Here is a 15,977-nt window from a genome sequence, read left to right as displayed (position 1 = left end):
GCAGTTTATGTAAGAAATGATGATCACAATGGGTGTGTTGTTGGCAGTTTATGTAAGAAATGCTGATCACAATGGGTGTGTTGTTGGCAGTATATGTAAGAAATGATGATCACAATGGGTGTGTTGTTGGCAGTTTATGTAAGAAATGATGATCACAATGGGTGTGTTGTTGGCAGTATATGTAAGAAATGCTGATCACAATGGGTGTATTGTTGGCAGTATATGTAAGAAATGATGATCACAATGGGTGTGTTGTTGGCAGTTTATGTAAGAAATGCTGATCACAATGGGTGTGTTGTTGGCAGTATATGTAAGAAATGATGATCACAATGGGTGTGTTGTTGGCAGTATATGTAAGAAATGCTGATCACAATGGGTGTGTTGTTGGCACTTTATGTAAGAAATGCTGATCACAATGGGTGTATTGTTGGCAGTATATGTAAGAAATGCTGATCACAATGGGTGTATTGTTGGCAGTATATGTAAGAAATGATGATCACAATGGGTGTATTGTTGGCAGTATATGTAAGAAATGCTGATCACAATGGGTGTATTGTTGGCAGTATATGTAAGAAATGAAGATCACAATGGGTGTATTGTTGGCAGTATATGTAAGAAATGATGATCACAATGGGTGTGTTGTTGGCAGTTTATGTAAGAAATGCTGATCACAATGGGTGTGTTGTTGGCAGTATATGTAAGAAATGCTGATCACAATGGGTGTATTGTTGGCAGTATATGTAAGAAATGAAGATCACAATGGGTGTATTGTTGGCAGTATATGTAAGAAATGCTGATCACAATGGGTGTGTTGGCAGTATATGTAAGAAATGACGATCACAATGGGTGTGTTGTTGGCAGTATATGTAAGAAATGCTGATCACAATGGGTGTGTTGTTGGCAGTTTATGTAAGAAATGCTGATCACAATGGGTGTGTTGGCAGTATATGTAAGAAATGACGATCACAATGGGTGTGTTGTTGGCAGTATATGTAAGAAATGACGATCACAATGGGTGTGTTGTTGGCAGTTTATGTAAGAAATGAAGATCACAATGGGTGTGTTGTTGGCAGTATATGTAAGAAATGACGATCACAATGGGTGTGTTGGCAGTATATGTAAGAAATGACGATCACAATGGGTGTGTTGTTGGCAGTATATGTAAGAAATGAAGATCACAATGGGTGTGTTGTTGGCAGTTTATGTAAGAAATGCTGATCACAATGGGTGTGTTGGCAGTATATGTAAGAAATGACGATCACAATGGGTGTGTTGTTGGCAGTATATGTAAGAAATGCTGATCACAATGGGTGTATTGTTGGCAGTATATGTAAGAAATGAAGATCACAATGGATGTGTTGTTGGCAGTTTATGTAAGAAATGAAGATCACAATGGATGTATTGTTGGCAGTTTATGTAAGAAATGAAGATCACAATGGATGTGTTGTTGGCAGTTTATGTAAGAAATGAAGATCACAATGGATGTATTGTTGGCAGTTTATGTTAAGAAATGAAGATCACAATGGATGTGTTGTTGGCAGTATATGTAAGAAATGATGATCACAATGGATGTATTGTTGGCAGTTTATGTAAGAAATGCTGATCACAATGGGTGTGTTGTTGGCAGTTTATGTAAGAAATGAAGATCACAATGGATGTGTTGTTGGCAGTTTATGTAAGAAATGAAGATCACAATGGATGTATTGTTGGCAGTTTATGTAAGAAATGAAGATCACAATGGATGTGTTGTTGGCAGTTTATGTAAGAAATGAAGATCACAATGGATGTATTGTTGGCAGTTTATTTAAGAAATGAAGATCACAATGGATGTATTGTTGGCAGTTTATGTAAGAAATGAAGATCACAATGGATGTGTTGTTGGCAGTATATGTAAGAAATGAAGATCACAATGGATGTGTTGTTGGCAGTATATGTAAGAAATGATGATCACAATGGGTGTGTTGTTGGCAGTTTATGTAAGAAATGATGATCACAATGGGTGTGTTGTTGGCAGTTTATGTAAGAAATGCTGATCACAATGGGTGTATTGTTGGCAGTATATGTAAGAAATGAAGATCACAATGGATGTGTTGTTGGCAGTTTATGTAAGAAATGAAGATCACAATGGATGTATTGTTGGCAGTTTATGTAAGAAATGAAGATCACAATGGATGTGTTGTTGGCAGTTTATGTAAGAAATGAAGATCACAATGGATGTATTGTTGGCAGTTTATGTTAAGAAATGAAGATCACAATGGATGTGTTGTTGGCAGTATATGTAAGAAATGATGATCACAATGGATGTATTGTTGGCAGTTTATGTAAGAAATGCTGATCACAATGGGTGTGTTGTTGGCAGTTTATGTAAGAAATGAAGATCACAATGGATGTGTTGTTGGCAGTTTATGTAAGAAATGAAGATCACAATGGATGTATTGTTGGCAGTTTATGTAAGAAATGAAGATCACAATGGATGTGTTGTTGGCAGTTTATGTAAGAAATGAAGATCACAATGGATGTGTTGTTGGCAGTATATGTAAGAAATGAAGATCACAATGGATGTGTTGGCAGTTTATGTAAGAAATGAAGATCACAATGGGTGTATTGTTGGCAGTTTATGTAAGAAATGCTGATCACAATGTATGTGTTGTTGGCAGTTTATGTAAGAAATGCTGATCACAATGGATGTATTGTTGGCAGTTTATGTAAGAAATGAAGATCACAATTGATGTATTGTTGGCAGTTTATGTAAGAAATGAAGATCACAATGGATGTATTGTTGGCAGTTTATGTAAGAAATGAAGATCACAATGGGTGTATTGTTGGCAGTTTATGTAAGAAATGCTGATCACAATGTATGTGTTGTTGGCAGTTTATGTAAGAAATGCTGATCACAATGGATGTGTTGTTGGCAGTATATGTAAGAAATGAAGATCACAATGGATGTATTGTTGGCAGTTTATGTAAGAAATGCTGATCACAATGTATGTGTTGTTGGCAGTTTATGTAAGAAATGCTGATCACAATGGATGTATTGTTGGCAGTTTATGTAAGAAATGAAGATCACAATTGATGTATTGTTGGCAGTTTATGTAAGAAATGATGATCACAATGGGTGTGTTGTTGGCAGTATATGTAAGAAATGATGATCACAATGGGTGTGTTGTTGGCAGTATATGTAAGAAATGATGATCACAATGGGTGTGTTGTTGGCAGTGTATGTAAGAAATGCTGATCACAATGGGTGTGTTGTTGGCAGTATATTTAAGAAATGATGATCACAATGGGTGTGTTGTTGGCAGTATATGTAAGAAATGAAGATCACAATGGGTTTGTTGTTGGCAGTATATGTAAGAAATGCTGATCACAATGGGTGTGTTGTTGGCAGTATATGTAAGAAATGCTGATCACAATGGGTGTATTGTTGGCAGTATATGTAAGAAATGATGATCACAATGGGTGTGTTGTTGGCAGTTTATGTAAGAAATGCTGATCACAATAGGTGTGTTGTTGGCAGTATATGTAAGAAATGATGATCACAATGGGTGTGTTGTTGGCAGTATATGTAAGAAATGCTGATCACAATGGGTGTATTGTTGGCAGTATATGTAAGAAATGATGATCACAATGGGTGTGTTGTTGGCAGTATATGTAAGAAATGAAGATCACAATGGGTTTGTTGTTGGCAGTATATGTAAGAAATGCTGATCACAATGGGTGTGTTGTTGGCAGTATATGTAAGAAATGATGATCACAATGGGTGTGTTGTTGGCAGTATATGTAAGAAATGAAGATCACAATGGGTTTGTTGTTGGCAGTATATGTAAGAAATGCTGATCACAATGGGTGTGTTGTTGGCAGTATATGTAAGAAATGCTGATCACAATGGGTGTATTGTTGGCAGTATATGTAAGAAATGATGATCACAATGGGTGTGTTGTTGGCAGTTTATGTAAGAAATGCTGATCACAATAGGTGTGTTGTTGGCAGTATATGTAAGAAATGATGATCACAATGGGTGTGTTGTTGGCAGTATATGTAAGAAATGCTGATCACAATGGGTGTATTGTTGGCAGTATATGTAAGAAATGATGATCACAATGGGTGTGTTGTTGGCAGTATATGTAAGAAATGCTGATCACAATGGGTGTATTGTTGGCAGTATATGTAAGAAATGAAGATCACAATGGATGTATTGTTGGCAGTTTATGTAAGAAATGAAGATCACAATGGATGTGTTGTTGGCAGTTTATGTAAGAAATGAAGATCACAATGGATGTATTGTTGGCAGTTTATGTTAAGAAATGAAGATCACAATGGATGTGTTGTTGGCAGTATATGTAAGAAATGAAGATCACAATGGATGTATTGTTGGCAGTTTATGTAAGAAATGAAGATCACAATGGATGTGTTGTTGGCAGTTTATGGTAAGAAATGAAGATCACAATGGATGTGTTGTTGGCAGTTTATGTTAAGAAATGAAGATCACAATGGATGTGTTGTTGGCAGTTTATGTAAGAAATGAAGATCACAATGGATGTGTTGTTGGCAGTTTATGTTAAGAAATGAAGATCACAATGGATGTGTTGTTGGCAGTTTATGTTAAGAAATGAAGATCACAATGGATGTATTGTTGGCAGTTTATGTTAAGAAATGAAGATCACAATGGATGTGTTGTTGGCAGTATATGTAAGAAATGAAGATCACAATGGATGTATTGTTGGCAGTTTATGTAAGAAATGAAGATCACAATGGATGTGTTGTTGGCAGTTTATGTAAGAAATGAAGATCACAATGGATGTATTGTTGGCAGTTTATGTTAAGAAATGAAGATCACAATGGATGTGTTGTTGGCAGTATATGTAAGAAATGAAGATCACAATGGATGTATTGTTGGCAGTTTATGTTAAGAAATGAAGATCACAATGGATGTGTTGTTGGCAGTATATGTAAGAAATGAAGATCACAATGGATGTGTTGTTGGCAGTATATGTAAGAAATGAAGATCACAATGGATGTGTTGTTGGCAGTATATGTAAGAAATGAAGATCACAATGGGTGTGTTGTTGGCAGTTTATGTAAGAAATGAAGATCACAATGGATGTATTGTTGGCAGTTTATGTAAGAAATGCTGATCACAATGGATGTGTTGTTGGCAGTTTATGTAAGAAATGCTGATCACAATGGATGTGTTGTTGGCAGTTTATGTAAGAAATGCTGATCACAATGGATGTGTTGTTGGCAGTTTATGTAAGAAATGCTGATCACAATGGATGTGTTGTTGGCAGTTTATGTAAGAAATGCTGATCACAATGGATGTGTTGTTGGCAGTTTATGTAAGAAATGCTGATCACAATGGATGTGTTGTTGGCAGTTTATGTAAGAAATGCTGATCACAATGGATGTGTTGTTGGCAGTTTATGTAAGAAATGCTGATCACAATGGATGTGTTGTTGGCAGTTTATGTACGAAATGCTGATCACAATGGGTGTGTTGTTGGCAGTTTATGTAAGAAATGCTGATCACAATGGATGTGTTGTTGGCAGTTTATGTAAGAAATGCTGATCACAATGGATGTGTTGTTGGCAGTTTATGTAAGAAATGCTGATCACAATGGATGTGTTGTTGGCAGTTTATGTAAGAAATGCTGATCACAATGGATGTGTTGTTGGCAGTTTATGTAAGAAATGCTGATCACAATGGATGTGTTGTTGGCAGTTTATGTAAGAAATGCTGATCACAATGGATGTGTTGTTGGCAGTTTATGTAAGAAATGCTGATCACAAAGGATGTGTTGTTGGCAGTTTATGTAAGAAATGCTGATCACAATGGATGTATTGTTGGCAGTTTATGTAAGAAATGAAGATCACAATGGATGTGTTGTTGGCAGTTTATGTAAGAAATGCTGATCACAATGGATGTGTTGTTGGCAGTTTATGTAAGAAATGCTGATCACAATGGATGTGTTGTTGGCAGTTTATGTAAGAAATGAAGATCACAATGGGTGTATTGTTGGCAGTATATGTAAGAAATGCTGATCACAATGGATGTGTTGTTGGCAGTTTATGTAAGAAATGCTGATCACAATGGATGTATTGTTGGCAGTTTATGTAAGAAATGAAGATCACAATGGATGTATTGTTGGCAGTTTATGTAAGAAATGCTGATCACAATGGATGTGTTGTTGGCAGTTTATGTAAGAAATGCTGATCACAATGGATGTATTGTTGGCAGTTTATGTAAGAAATGAAGATCACAATGGATGTATTGTTGGCAGTTTATGTAAGAAATGCTGATCACAATGGATGTGTTGTTGGCAGTTTATGTAAGAAATGCTGATCACAATGGGTGTATTGTTGGCAGTTTATGTAAGAAATGAAGATCACAATGGATGTGTTGTTGGCAGTTTATGTAAGAAATGATGATCACAATGCGTGTGTTGTTGGCAGTTTATGTAAGAAATGCTGATCACAATGGATGTGTTGTTGGCAGTTTATGTAAGAAATGAAGATCACAATGGATGTGTTGTTGGCAGTTTATGTAAGAAATGATGATCACAATGCGTGTGTTGTTGGCAGTTTATGTAAGAAATGCTGATCACAATGGATGTGTTGTTGGCAGTTTATGTAAGAAATGAAGATCACAATGGATGTGTTGTTGGCAGTTTATGTAAGAAATGATGATCACAATGCGTGTGTTGTTGGCAGTTTATGTAAGAAATGCTGATCACAATGGATGTATTGTTGGCAGTTTATGTAAGAAATGAAGATCACAATGGATGTGTTGTTGGCAGTTTATGTAAGAAATGCTGATCACAATGGATGTGTTGTTGGCAGTTTATGTAAGAAATGCTGATCACAATGGATGTGTTGTTGGCAGTTTATGTAAGAAATGAAGATCACAATGGGTGTATTGTTGGCAGTATATGTAAGAAATGCTGATCACAATGGATGTGTTGTTGGCAGTTTATGTAAGAAATGCTGATCACAATGGATGTATTGTTGGCAGTTTATGTAAGAAATGAAGATCACAATGGATGTATTGTTGGCAGTTTATGTAAGAAATGCTGATCACAATGGATGTGTTGTTGGCAGTTTATGTAAGAAATGCTGATCACAATGGATGTATTGTTGGCAGTTTATGTAAGAAATGAAGATCACAATGGATGTATTGTTGGCAGTTTATGTAAGAAATGCTGATCACAATGGATGTGTTGTTGGCAGTTTATGTAAGAAATGCTGATCACAATGGGTGTATTGTTGGCAGTTTATGTAAGAAATGAAGATCACAATGGATGTGTTGTTGGCAGTTTATGTAAGAAATGCTGATCACAATGGGTGTATTGTTGGCAGTTTATGTAAGAAATGCTGATCACAATGGATGTATTGTTGGCAGTTTATGTAAGAAATGAAGATCACAATGGATGTGTTGTTGGCAGTTTATGTAAGAAATGCTGATCACAATGGGTGTATTGTTGGCAGTTTATGTAAGAAATGCTGATCACAATGGATGTGTTGTTGGCAGTTTATGTAAGAAATGCTGATCACAATGGGTGTATTGTTGGCAGTTTATGTAAGAAATGCTGATCACAATGGATGTGTTGTTGGCAGTTTATGTAAGAAATGCTGATCACAATGGATGTGTTGTTGGCAGTTTATGTAAGAAATGCTGATCACAAAGGATGTGTTGTTGGCAGTTTATGTAAGAAATGCTGATCACAATGGATGTATTGTTGGCAGTTTATGTAAGAAATGAAGATCACAATGGATGTGTTGTTGGCAGTTTATGTAAGAAATGCTGATCACAATGGATGTGTTGTTGGCAGTTTATGTAAGAAATGCTGATCACAATGGATGTGTTGTTGGCAGTTTATGTAAGAAATGAAGATCACAATGGGTGTATTGTTGGCAGTATATGTAAGAAATGCTGATCACAATGGATGTGTTGTTGGCAGTTTATGTAAGAAATGCTGATCACAATGGATGTATTGTTGGCAGTTTATGTAAGAAATGAAGATCACAATGGATGTATTGTTGGCAGTTTATGTAAGAAATGCTGATCACAATGGATGTGTTGTTGGCAGTTTATGTAAGAAATGCTGATCACAATGGATGTATTGTTGGCAGTTTATGTAAGAAATGAAGATCACAATGGATGTATTGTTGGCAGTTTATGTAAGAAATGCTGATCACAATGGATGTGTTGTTGGCAGTTTATGTAAGAAATGCTGATCACAATGGGTGTATTGTTGGCAGTTTATGTAAGAAATGAAGATCACAATGGATGTGTTGTTGGCAGTTTATGTAAGAAATGATGATCACAATGGGTGTGTTGTTGGCAGTATATGTAAGAAATGATGATCACAATGGGTGTGTTGTTGGCAGTATATGTAAGAAATGAAGATCACAATGCGTGTGTTGTTGGCAATATATGTAAGAAATGAAGATCACAATGCGTGTGTTGTTGGCAGTTTATGTAAGAAATGCTGATCACAATGGGTGTGTTGTTGACAGTATATGTAAGAAATGAAGATCACAATGCGTGTGTTGTTGGCAGTATATGTAAGAAATGAAGATCACAATGGGTGTGTTGTTGGCAGTATATGTAAGAAATGAAGATCACAATGGGTGTGTTGTTGGCAGTATATGTAAGAAATGAAGATCACAATGGGTGTATTGTTGGCAGTATATGTAAGAAATGATGATCACAATGGGTGTATTGTTGGCAGTATATGTAAGAAATGAAGATCACAATGGGTGTATTGTTGGCAGTATATGTAAGAAATAAATGATCACAATGGGTGTATTGTTGGCAGTATATGTAAGAAATGAAGATCACAATGGGTGTGTTGTTGGCAGTATATGTAAGAAATGAAGATCACAATGGGTGTGTTGTTGGCAGTATATGTAAGAAATGATGATCACAATGGGTGGGTTGTTGGCAGTATATGTAAGAAATGATGATCACAATGGGTGTATTGTTGGCAATATATGTAAGAAATGATGATCACAATGGGTGTGTTGTTGGCAGCATATGTAAGAAATGAAGATCACAATGGGTGTATTGTTGGTAGTATATGTAAGAAATGATGATCACAATGGGTGTGTTGTTGGCAGTATATGTAAGAAATGAAGATCACAATGGGTGTATTGTTGGCAGTATATGTAAGAAATGATGATCACAATGGGTGTATTGTTGGCAGTATATGTAAGAAATGAAGATCACAATGGGTGTATTGTTGGCAGTATATGTAAGAAATGATGATCACAATGGGTGTGTTGTTGGCAGTATATGTAAGAAATAAATGATCACAATGGGTATATTGTTGGCAGTATATGTAAGAAATGATGATCACAATGGGTGTGTTGTTGGCAGTATATGTAAGAAATGATGATCACAATGGGTATATTGTTGGCAGTATATGTAAGAAATGAAGATCACAATGGGTGTGTTGTTGGCAGTATATGTAAGAAATAAATGATCACAATGGGTGTGTTGTTGGCAGTATATGTAAGAAATGATGATCACAATGGGTGTGTTGTTGGCAGTATATGTAAGAAATGATGATCACAATGGGTGTGTTGTTGGCAGTATATCTAAGAAATGAAGATCACAATGGGTGTGTTGTTGGCAGTATATGTAAGAAATGAAGATCACAATGGGTGTATTGTTGGCAGTATATGTAAGAAATGAAGATCACAATGGGTGTGTTGTTGACAGTATATGTAAGAAATGAAGATCACAATGCGTGTGTTGTTGGCAGTATATGTAAGAAATGAAGATCACAATGGGTGTGTTGTTGGCAGTATATGTAAGAAATGAAGATCACAATGGGTGTGTTGTTGGCAGTATATGTAAGAAATGAAGATCACAATGGGTGTGTTGTTGGCAGTATATGTAAGAAATGAAGATCACAATGGGTGTATTGTTGGCAGTATATGTAAGAAATGAAGATCACAATGGGTGTGTTGGTGGCAGTATATGTAAGAAATGAAGATCACAATGGGTGTGTTGTTGGCAGTATATGTAAGAAATGAAGATCACAATGGGTGTGTTGTTGGCAGTATATGTAAGAAATGATGATCACAATGGGTGTGTTGTTGGCAGTATATGTAAGAAATGATGATCACAATGGGTGTGTTGTTGGCAGTATATCTAAGAAATGAAGATCACAATGGGTGTGTTGTTGGCAGTATATGTTAGAAATGAAGATCACAATGGGTGTGTTGTTGGCAGTATATGTAAGAAATGATGATCACAATGGGTGTGTTGTTGGCAGTATATGTAAGAAATGATGATCACAATGGGTGTGTTGTTGGCAGTATATGTAAGAAATGATGATCACAATGGGTGTGTTGTTGGCAGTATATGTAAGAAATGATGATCACAATGGGTGTATTGTTGGCAGTATATGTAAGAAATGATGATCACAATGGGTGTGTTGTTGGCAGTATATGTAAGAAATGATGATCACAATGGGTGTGTTGTTGGCAGTATATGTAAGAAATGATGATCACAATGGGTGTATTGTTGGCAGTATATGTAAGAAATGATGATCACAATGGGTGTGTTGTTGGCAGTATATGTAAGAAATGAAGATCACAATGGGTGTGTTGTTGGCAGTTTATGTAAGAAATGAAGATCACAATGGGTGTGTTTTTGGCAGTTTATGTAAGAAATGAAGATCACAATGGGTGTGTTGTTGGCAGTTTATGTAAGAAATGATGATCACAATGGGTATATTGTTGGCAGTATATGTAAGAAATGAAGATCACAATGGGTGTGTTGTTGGCAGTATATGTAAGAAATGAAGATCACAATGGGTGTATTGTTGGCAGTATATGTAAGAAATGATGATCACAATGGGTGTGTTGTTGGCAGTATATGTAAGAAATGATGATCACAATGGGTGTGTTGTTGGCAGTATATGTAAGAAATGAAGATCACAATGGGTGTATTGTTGGCAGTATATGTAAGAAATGATGATCACAATGGGTGTGTTGTTGGCAGTATATGTAAGAAATGATGATCACAATGGGTGTGTTGTTGGCAGTATATGTAAGAAATGATGATCACAATGGGTGTGTTGTTGGCAGTTTATGTAAGAAATGAAGATCACAATGGGTGTGTTTTTGGCAGTATATGTAAGAAATGAAGATCACAATGGGTGTGTTGTTGGCAGTATATGTAAGAAATGAAGATCACAATGGGTTTGTTGTTGGCAGTTTATGTAAGAAATGATGATCACAATGGGTGTGTTGTTGGCAGTATATGTAAGAAACGATGATCACAATGGGTGTGTTGTTGGCAGTATATGTAAGAAATGATGATCACAATGGGTGTGTTGTTGGCAGTATATGTAAGAAATGAAGATCACAATGGGTGTGTTGTTGGCAGTATATGTAAGAAATGATGATCACAATGGGTGTGTTGTTGGCAGTATATGTAAGAAATGATGATCACAATGGGTGTGTTGTTGGCAGTATATGTAAGAAATGATGATCACAATGGGTGTGTTGTTGGCAGTATATGTAAGAAATGATGATCACAATGGGTGTGTTGTTGCCAGTATATGTAAGAAATGATGATCACAATGGGTGTGTTTTTGGCAGTATATGTAAGAAATGATGATCACAATGGGTGTGTTGCTGGCAGTATATGTAAGAAATGATGATCACAATGGGTGTGTTGTTGGCAGTTTATGTAAGAAATGAAGATCACAATCGGTGTGTTGTTGGCAGTATATGTTAGAAATGAAAATCACAATGGGTGTGTTGCTGGCAGTATATGTAAGAAATGATGATCACAATGGGTGTGTTGTTGGCAGTTTATGTAAGAAATGAAGATCACAATGGGTGTGTTGTTGGCAGTTTATGTAAGAAATGATGATCACAATGGGTATATTGTTGGCAGTATATGTAAGAAATGAAGATCACAATGGGTTTGTTGTTGGCAGTTTATGTAAGAAATGATGATCACAATGGGTATATTGTTGGCAGTATATGTAAGAAATGAAGATCACAATGGGTTTGTTGTTGGCAGTTTATGTAAGAAATGATGATCACAATGGGTATATTGTTGGCAGTTTATGTAAGAAATGATGATCACAATGGGTTTGTTGTTGGCAGTTTATGTAAGAAATGATGATCACAATGGGTATATTGTTGGCAGTATATGTAAGAAATGATGATCACAATGGGTGTGTTGTTGGCAGTTTATGTAAGAAATGAAGATCACAATGGGTATATTGTTGGCAGTATATGTAAGAAATGATGATCACAATGGGTGTGTTGTTGGCAGTTTATGTAAGAAATGAAGATCACAATGGGTGTGTTGTTGGCAGTATATGTAAGAAATGATGATCACAATGGGTGTGTTGTTGGCAGTATATGTAAGAAATGATGATCACAATGGGTGTGTTGTTGGCAGTATATGTAAGAAATGATGATCACAATGGGTTTGTTGTTGGCAGTTTATGTAAGAAATGATGATCACAATGGGTGTGTTGTTGGCAGTTTATGTAAGAAATGAAGATCACAATGGGTGTATTGTTGGCAGTATATGTAAGAAATGAAGATCACAATGGGTTTGTTGTTGGCAGTTTATGTAAGAAATGATGATCACAATGGGTGTGTTGTTGGCAGTATATGTAAGAAATGATGATCACAATGGGTGTGTTGTTGGCAGTATATGTAAGAAACGATGATCACAATGGGTGTGTTGTTGGCAGTATATGTAAGAAATGATGATCACAATGGGTGTGTTGTTGGCAGTATATGTAAGAAATGAAGATCACAATGGGTGTATTGTTGGCAGTATATGTAAGAAATGATGATCACAATGGGTGTGTTGTTGGCAGTATATGTAAGAAATGATGATCACAATGGGTGTGTTGTTGGCAGTATATGTAAGAAATGATGATCACAATGGGTGTGTTGTTGGCAGTATATGTAAGAAATGATGATCACAATGGGTGTGTTGTTGGCAGTATATGTAAGAAATGATGATCACAATGGGTGTGTTTTTGGCAGTATATGTAAGAAATGATGATCACAATGGGTGTGTTGCTGGCAGTATATGTAAGAAATGAAGATCACAATGGATGTGTTGTTGGCAGTTTATGTAAGAAATGAAGATCACAATGGATGTATTGTTGGCAGTTTATGTTAAGAAATGAAGATCACAATGGATGTGTTGTTGGCAGTTTATGTAAGAAATGAAGATCACAATGGATGTGTTGTTGGCAGTATATGTAAGAAATGAAGATCACAATGGATGTGTTGTTGGCAGTATATGTAAGAAATGAAGATCACAATGGGTGTGTTGTTGGCAGTTTATGTAAGAAATGAAGATCACAATGGATGTATTGTTGGCAGTTTATGTAAGAAATGCTGATCACAATGGATGTGTTGTTGGCAGTTTATGTAAGAAATGCTGATCACAATGGATGTGTTGTTGGCAGTTTATGTAAGAAATGCTGATCACAATGGATGTGTTGTTGGCAGTTTATGTAAGAAATGAAGATCACAATGGATGTGTTGTTGGCAGTTTATGTAAGAAATGAAGATCACAATGGATGTGTTGTTGGCAGTTTATGTTAAGAAATGAAGATCACAATGGATGTGTTGTTGGCAGTATATGTAAGAAATGAAGATCACAATGGATGTATTGTTGGCAGTTTATGTAAGAAATGAAGATCACAATGGATGTGTTGTTGGCAGTTTATGTAAGAAATGAAGATCACAATGGATGTATTGTTGGCAGTTTATGTTAAGAAATGAAGATCACAATGGATGTGTTGTTGGCAGTTTATGTAAGAAATGAAGATCACAATGGATGTGTTGTTGGCAGTATATGTAAGAAATGAAGATCACAATGGATGTGTTGTTGGCAGTATATGTAAGAAATGAAGATCACAATGGGTGTGTTGTTGGCAGTTTATGTAAGAAATGAAGATCACAATGGATGTATTGTTGGCAGTTTATGTAAGAAATGCTGATCACAATGGATGTGTTGTTGGCAGTTTATGTAAGAAATGCTGATCACAATGGATGTGTTGTTGGCAGTTTATGTAAGAAATGCTGATCACAATGGATGTGTTGTTGGCAGTTTATGTAAGAAATGAAGATCACAATGGATGTGTTGTTGGCAGTTTATGTAAGAAATGAAGATCACAATGGATGTATTGTTGGCAGTTTATGTTAAGAAATGAAGATCACAATGGATGTGTTGTTGGCAGTTTATGTAAGAAATGCTGATCACAATGGATGTGTTGTTGGCAGTTTATGTAAGAAATGCTGATCACAATGGATGTGTTGTTGGCAGTTTATGTAAGAAATGCTGATCACAATGGATGTGTTGTTGGCAGTTTATGTAAGAAATGCTGATCACAATGGATGTGTTGTTGGCAGTTTATGTAAGAAATGCTGATCACAATGGATGTGTTGTTGGCAGTTTATGTAAGAAATGCTGATCACAATGGGTGTATTGTTGGCAGTTTATGTAAGAAATGCTGATCACAATGGATGTGTTGTTGGCAGTTTATGTAAGAAATGCTGATCACAATGGATGTGTTGTTGGCAGTTTATGTAAGAAATGCTGATCACAATGGATGTGTTGTTGGCAGTTTATGTAAGAAATGCTGATCACAATGGATGTGTTGTTGGCAGTTTATGTAAGAAATGAAGATCACAATGGATGTGTTGTTGGCAGTTTATGTAAGAAATGCTGATCACAATGGATGTGTTGTTGGCAGTTTATGTAAGAAATGCTGATCACAATGGATGTGTTGTTGGCAGTTTATGTAAGAAATGAAGATCACAATGGATGTGTTGTTGGCAGTTTATGTAAGAAATGCTGATCACAATGGATGTGTTGTTGGCAGTTTATGTAAGAAATGCTGATCACAATGGGTGTGTTGTTGGCAGTTTATGTAAGAAATGCTGATCACAATGGATGTGTTGTTGGCAGTTTATGTAAGAAATGAAGATCACAATGGATGTATTGTTGGCAGTATATGTAAGAAATGCTGATCACAATGGATGTGTTGTTGGCAGTTTATGTAAGAAATGAAGATCACAATGGATGTGTTGTTGGCAGTTTATGTACGAAATGCTGATCACAATGGATGTGTTGTTGGCAGTTTATGTAAGAAATGCTGATCACAATGGGTGTGTTGTTGGCAGTTTATGTAAGAAATGCTGATCACAATGGATGTGTTGTTGGCAGTTTATGTAAGAAATGAAGATCACAATGGATGTATTGTTGGCAGTTTATGTAAGAAATGCTGATCACAATGGATGTGTTGTTGGCAGTTTATGTAAGAAATGAAGATCACAATGGATGTGTTGTTGGCAGTTTATGTAAGAAATGCTGATCACAATGGATGTGTTGTTGGCAGTTTATGTAAGAAATGCTGATCACAATGGATGTGTTGTTGGCAGTTTATGTAAGAAATGAAGATCACAATGGATGTATTGTTGGCAGTTTATGTAAGAAATGCTGATCACAATGGATGTGTTGTTGGCAGTTTATGTAAGAAATGCTGATCACAATGGATGTGTTGTTGGCAGTTTATGTAAGAAAAGAAGATCACAATGGATGTATTGTTGGCAGTTTATGTAAGAAATGCTGATCACAATGGATGTGTTGTTGGCAGTTTATGTAAGAAATGCTGATCACAATGGGTGTGTTGTTGGCAGTATATGTAAGAAATGATGATCACAATGCGTGTGTTGTTGGCAGTATATGTAAGAAATGCTGATCACAATGGATGTATTGTTGGCAGTTTATGTAAGAAATGAAGATCACAATGGATGTGTTGTTGGCAGTTTATGTAAGAAATGATGATCACAATGGGTGTGTTGTTGGCAGTATATGTAAGAAATGATGATCACAATGGGTGTGTTGTTGGCAGTATATGTAAGAAATGAAGATCACAATGCGTGTGTTGTTGGCAGTATATGTAAGAAATGAAG

The sequence above is a fragment of the Myxine glutinosa genome, chromosome 3 (genome assembly GCF_964187855.1).
Source record: "Myxine glutinosa chromosome 3, kmMyxGlut1.1, whole genome shotgun sequence".
NCBI lineage: Eukaryota > Metazoa > Chordata > Myxini > Myxiniformes > Myxinidae > Myxine > Myxine glutinosa.
This window is presented reverse-complemented; position numbering follows the sequence as displayed.